Below are 6,560 nucleotides of genomic sequence, written 5' to 3'. Positions count from 1 at the left end.
ATGCGCTATCTTTAGGAAGTCTCAAACAACTTGGGTCGGAGTTGTCCAAGTTTTTCCAATGCGTTCTTTTTGAAGTCGCCACTTTGCATGTCGCGATGCTGCAGAAGATGCCTCCCATATTTCCTTCTTCCGTCGTTTGCTTGCTAATCTCATTGCTTGGCCAATCTGACTGTCTTTGACACATTCCTTTCGGTGTGTTCTATGCATAAGTTTTCGATAAGTCCATTGATGTAGTTCCTCCAAACTGTTGGCTTTGTTTGCACCACCTCCGTGACGAGTGTGGCTGAAATAGCCAGTACGGGCTTGGTAGTGAGTTTTCTCCATACCTTGTGTAGGCCATATAGCCAAGCTACCATACTGCCTAGCAAACCAAGGCATGTGGTTGCATATGATATGCTGCAAAAAAAAAACTAGCCTATTGTTTATATGTAAATATATAATCACAATTTTATCAAATAAAGTAATATACCATGTAATGAGTAATGTGTTGATTTGTCCATGCAGCTACGAAAGACCTGTGGAAGGTCTCCAGAGCGTCTTGAAACAATGTATAGTCAGTATCTCTCCAAGTATTGAGCTCACAAAACTTGAATATGGAATCCAAACTTTTCCACACGTTCGCATTGCGAGTCCTTGCTGCACCATTTTCTGCGTGGTCAACCACTGTATTGTGCATGTTTCTCCACCGGTTGTATCTCAATGTCAACCTTTCCTGAGCACTTTGGCTTTTGCGTTGTCTGCCACTTGTTGGCATCGACAAGAAGAGACGAGCTTTCACTCCGCCAATAGACAACTTCTTTGGCACATCTCGACCATTCTTAGACCTCTTCTCGTCCTGCTCTATTTTCACATGTCCTCCATGCAAGCCCATATATGAGAAAACTGTTTCCAATGATAATATAGCCCTTTGTTTTGCTGATGCTGGCCGAGTGGTCCAAGCAAAACAAATGTACAGAAACATAAGTTTCTCAATGATTCTGCAGAGTGCATGCATCGTGCAAATATGTACTCTGGATAGTGGAATATCCAACACTGGGCGGAAGTTAAGGTCCTGCAAGTGCCTGTCCGGTGCTCTCCTCCAATTTCTTTTGTCAAGACCAATGACTCCTCCCATGCAATACAAAGAAGGGCTTTTACTTGTTGCTCCTTTTGAGATGTTGTACATACACTTTAGGGTTTTGAGATCTCCAGCCATATGCCACTCTACTGTGTATGAACCTATGCCTAATACATCGAGTGTCTTTTCATTTCTCTGTTCACTTATGACTTCAGGAATACTTGTTTGATGGAAAATCCAGTTAAGAATATCGAAATTCTCTGCAGGCACCTGAAATGGGAAAACCAAACCAATCAAATGAAACATGTCTAACCATTTTTTAAAGCAAAAACTTGTTGATATCAAACCTTGAATGTGGCTAATAAGAAAATATTGTTTTCGGATTGCACGCTAAAGTTTCTAGGGTTGTCTGCTTTCATCTAATGCTCTATTCATAAGTGTTATTCAACCTTTGTCTCTTTCACTAGCTCGCACTCATCCAGTTTAAGCACAAACTTCAAGACTCCATTGCATTCCTCTTGAGAAACCTCGAACAATTGAACAATGTCTGCAAAGCTACTAAATCATAAAATATATTATTGTGTTTGTCATAGACCACTTCCTCTGCTGATGGCGATCTGTACATTGCTTCAATGTGAAAAGGAGTGCCCAATGTCCGAAGCACTTCCTGGTTGACCTCCAGTCTTGTCTTTCGAATGGAGAAAGGATTTGGCAGCAACGTGTGCTTGAGATTGAAATTCTTACTTTGTTGCTGCATAGTTCTGTAAATAGAAAATTAAGTAAATGGACTATTTCCAAGTTTTCAAATGCTACACATATCCAATATACCTAAAAATTGCAGACATTTGATTTGACAGGTGAAGACAATTGATTCAAACACCAGACATACCTAAAAATTGCAGAATAACCTTTGTTGGATATTCCGGCTTCATCCAGACTTGACTGAACATCACGTGTTTGGAGTTGATTCTGTTTCAAAAGAGTGTCAAGTTGCTTGGCAACAATCTTGCAGTAACGCTTATCGTCCAAAAGTCCGGCGACATCTTTGCGTTTTAGTATGAGACCATAAGGAATTGAAGAAGTTGGTGTGTTGCTGTCAATATTTGACTGAGAATGTAGCAACGATCTAAGCATAAATATGAAAAGTAAGATATAAAACTAAAAATGTAAAGATGAATTAAACCTGCTTGAATGATAATCTTACTTGATTGCTTTAACCCTCTTCTTCAAACCCGCAGAACCAACCTTCAACTGTTCAATGTCTCGTAAGCGTTGTTCTCTTAACTGAGAACCCAACACAGTATTTTTTTCTCTGAGATCCTGCGTCAACTGCGTGGTGCTTTCGTCCTTGCCTTTCACTTGCTGAGCGCACTCTGTCACAGTTTGCTTCAAGCAAAAGTTTTCTTTGTGTGCAAGGTCTCTCTCAAGCTTAAGAATATCACTTTTGGCCGCCAAATGCTTGGTATAGCCATATAAACCAGAATAACCGTCGCCTACATAGTTCAGCAATGACGTTATGTTTTTGAACGATGGAGTTAAGTTAGTGATAGGATGCTCACGATATATCCTGCCATCCACCCAAAGATTGACGCTTTTTTTACCTTGAAATTTGAAGTTCTCTTTTGAAGCTTCGGAAAGGATGCCTCACTTATTCTTCTCGTGGAGGGGCTCGTATTCTCCGGGCAGTTCGATATGCATATGATACACATCGTTTCGACTCCTCGTCTGAGTTCTGTGTGAAGATGATAAGGACATTGAGATGACTTGGTGAATGAGAAAGCTCAACACAGAGGAGAGCGCAAGAGTGGAGCAAATGGAAGAGAGCTCAAGGGAAGAGACTGCGTGGAGGCGGAAAGCAAGAGAGACGCGAAACTGAGGAGAAGAATAACATTCAATGCACCTAGTTGAGCGCCAAATCTTAGTTTTGAAAAATCCAAAAGATTGAGATAATCGGCGTCCAATTTGGAGACGTCGTATGTTATCATTGTCTGAACACTTTATGAGAGTTTTAATAAACGTACCCCCCAAATTTGATATCCGAGTTTTTTTGAAAGTGAATATCAAAATGAAATTAGGGACTTTTTATTATCTCTCTCTAAGCTGACCTGGCATTTCTTACAAGGCCCATTTTTGAGTCCAAACTTTTCCTAATGGGGAGAGAGACTCTCACCCCGCAAATATACACATGTACTCTCTCTCTCTCTCTCTCTCTCTCTCTCTCTCTCTCTCTCTCTCTCTGAATTATTACCTTGGTGAACACACCTCGATGAAACATATGAGGTTTGGACGTTGGATAAGTTGTATGCACACTCTTTGGGATCGATTTCTAACACCATATACAGATACATTACTACCCTTCCATTAGATAATATTCAATGGTGATTTACTTCATGAGTGTGATTTGAATTAAGTTGTTCTCGTGAAATAATCTAATGGCAACAATGAAAAGAAATTCACTGACCCTGAGATTCCAAAGTTCCCGTGAAATAATCTAATGGAAACAATGAAAAGAAATTCACTGACCCTGAGATTCTTTGGAATCTTTGTGCCGTATCCTTATTGTAGAGGAAGGATTCATGAAGTCTTTATAATAAATGAAGGAGTTTTAGCTGTATGAACTTAACGGTTGTTGAACCAAACTTTAAAAGAAGGGAGGAGAACATGAAATCCACACAAATCAAATCAACCTTGTGTTCGTACAAATTGTTATTGAACCTAACTATAAGTGCATTGAGTTTATTGAGTTGCAGTTTATGGGATACAACCTCTCGACTCCTCAAGGACTAGATTTGCTCTTGTCCATTGCAAATTTGTCATTAAGTTCATAATTTTCTACAGAGTTTCGAGGCGACTCTACAAGCCCTTGTACATAGCTCCTCAGGCCACCACCGGCTTAGTCATGCAGCTCCTTCCATACATCAATGAGCATCTCCTACAGCTTTTCAACGTTGCCTCCTTTGGAACAACAACAGGTTCATCCATCTGTGTGTCACAGAACTTGAGCGGCACGCTCTCGCTGTCCATCAGTTTCCTACAGGGAAAGCAACATTATAGTCGTACATCTTGCAAGCAAAACAAAAACTCACCTCGCGAAGGAGGGCAACATATTTTCAAAAAGCGATCGTAGTGACGCCACTCCGATGCACCTAGGGAATGTAGTTGTCTCCAATTTGTGGCTCCCTCTCTTTGTAGCATGCGGGGAAAATTCTTTGCTCATTCATCTCAGCCACAGTAGCAAGTAGCAAGTGCACAAGCTGGGGTAGTGTCCATGAGGGTTTTACTTCACACACAAGAGGCAGTCAGGGCCGTCAAATGGCTCGGCTCAGCAAAGCATGTTTACTACATCACCTTTCTATTTGGTCTCATTGGGTCCCAAGCCAGTCTATGCGAGGCTAGTTGCTGCTAGTTGCTCGTGTATAGATTGTCCGACACGAAAATGGTGACCACATCCTGGTAAATAGTGCTGATTGGGAAAACCATGCATGTCCACATTGATTTTATTTTATTCAGGTACATACCTCGCCCTTGGGATGACGTAATTCATGAGGAGGGATAGTAATTCCCAGTGCGGATCATTTTGTGTAAGGTGATCAAGAAATCAATGCCCAAGAGATACCACAACTTGAATTTCCAAAACATCGATGCATGGTAAAAAATAATTCCATTCGTGAGGCAGATGCGGTTCTTCATGTCGTCCACTTTGTCTAGAGTGAACAACTCAATGCCTTTGTTGATATTTTCTAACTCTATAGTGATGTTGTGCTCCACCTTCTAGAAGTGTGGCTCACCTTCATCCTTCAAGCAATAGCCCACCATACCTTGGAATGTGTGCATGTTCTTCTACCGCAAAGCTTGACAGAGGACAATTCCTCCAGAAGGGTTTGCTTCATCCCACCTCAGGTACACTTTCAAACGCTTGTTAACCACAACAAGGGAGCTACAAACCAACCGCACAACCATCTGGAAGTGCAGGTGGTATGAGCTACCCCCCCTCTCCACCGAGCACCATCTAGCGAGTGTCTCCTTCCGCACGAACTCATATGCTCGGGGTAGCAATGACATGTCTATAAACCCCCTCCAACGGACACAATCACACTGACCTCCAAAAGCTTGTTTGATCTTCTGGACTCTGGAGGCCGGCCCCTTCTCTTCCTCGAGGGTTGGCGGGCTCGACAGTAGGAGTAGAATGCACCGCCTCCCTCAACCGCTACATCTCACCTACATGACCGCATGTGCATCAGAGTTACTGAGCATCCAACAAAAGGCACTTACATTAAATATATGCCATATGTCCACTATTGCAACCTTTTTGCACTCGTTGCAGTGCCCTCCAGACCAAGCGCTGGGCCTATACGCCTCCCCTCCCAAAACACACACACAGATGGTTAATGTGAAATTAAACTTTTATTGATCAAGGGTTTGCATAAACCTATTATGTCTATTTTAGATGCTGCGCACAGAAGACTTGCATCGCAAGAGAGAGGGAGAGATAGAGTTGTGCTCAACAAAGGCCCGTGCCATACACAGTTGACCTACACACATAAATGGAAACGTCACAACATACCTGTATACCTCGTGTTGCAGATGCACAGAGAGAGAGAGAGAGAGAGAGAGAGAGAGAGAGAGAGAGAGAGAGAGAGAGAGAGAGAGAGAGAGAGAGAGAGAGAGAGAGAGAGAGAGAGAGAGAGAGAGAGAGAGAGAGAGCACCTCGCATGGCACAGAGAGAGAGCGTTTGTCTACCCACGCCTCGAATCATCTAATTTGCGCACGTGGCCAAAACATTTACTCAGGGAGCTGGCATATGCAAACCCAGGCGCCAATCAAGGCATGCAATTTAAAAAAAAAACTAGTTAATTGGCACCGCAACAACTCTCTTTGATAGCCTGATCCTGGACCTTTTAGGGATGTCATGGCTCGAGACGAGCATGAGAAGAATTTGTAATTTCTTATGGTTGTCAATATAATTTCCTCACGATTGTGAGTTTTGGAAAAAAAACCAGCATCTCCAGGGAATCTCTAATTTTCGCTTTGTTTTGCGTGCTAGTAGTAGGGGGTATCATTTGAAATAAATTCAAAAAATGCTCTCCTTAGTTTCATAAGGAAAAGGAAAAGGTCAAAAAATGCTCTCATTAGTTTCATAAGGAAAAGGAAAAGGTCTACAAAAACCGAAGGAGAAACGAAAGGCCGAGAACGTGTGGTGAGAGTTTCTTAGAAATTGCTATTCTAACATGGAGTCGTACAAGGTCCTATAGCAACGTGTGCACACATGCACCAGCTTGCACTCTGTGCTCGTTACATTGGACGCGAAGACAAGGCCTTTCTGCATATAATGAAGCCATATGTGCTAGTTTCACTGGACACGGAAGCGAGGCTTTTTGATTGTGTTGGCTTCATTGGGCACAAAGGCAAGGTCTTTAGACTGTGTTGGTTTCACCAGACGTGAAGGGAAGGCCTTTCAAGGCTAGAGCGTTAACGTATTGTTAATGTAGCATGCTTTGGGGGA

Source organism: Adiantum capillus-veneris, chromosome 3 (assembly GCF_014529385.1).
Source record: "Adiantum capillus-veneris isolate H3 chromosome 3, ASM1452938v2, whole genome shotgun sequence".
Lineage (NCBI taxonomy): Eukaryota > Viridiplantae > Streptophyta > Polypodiopsida > Polypodiales > Pteridaceae > Adiantum > Adiantum capillus-veneris.
This window is presented reverse-complemented; position numbering follows the sequence as displayed.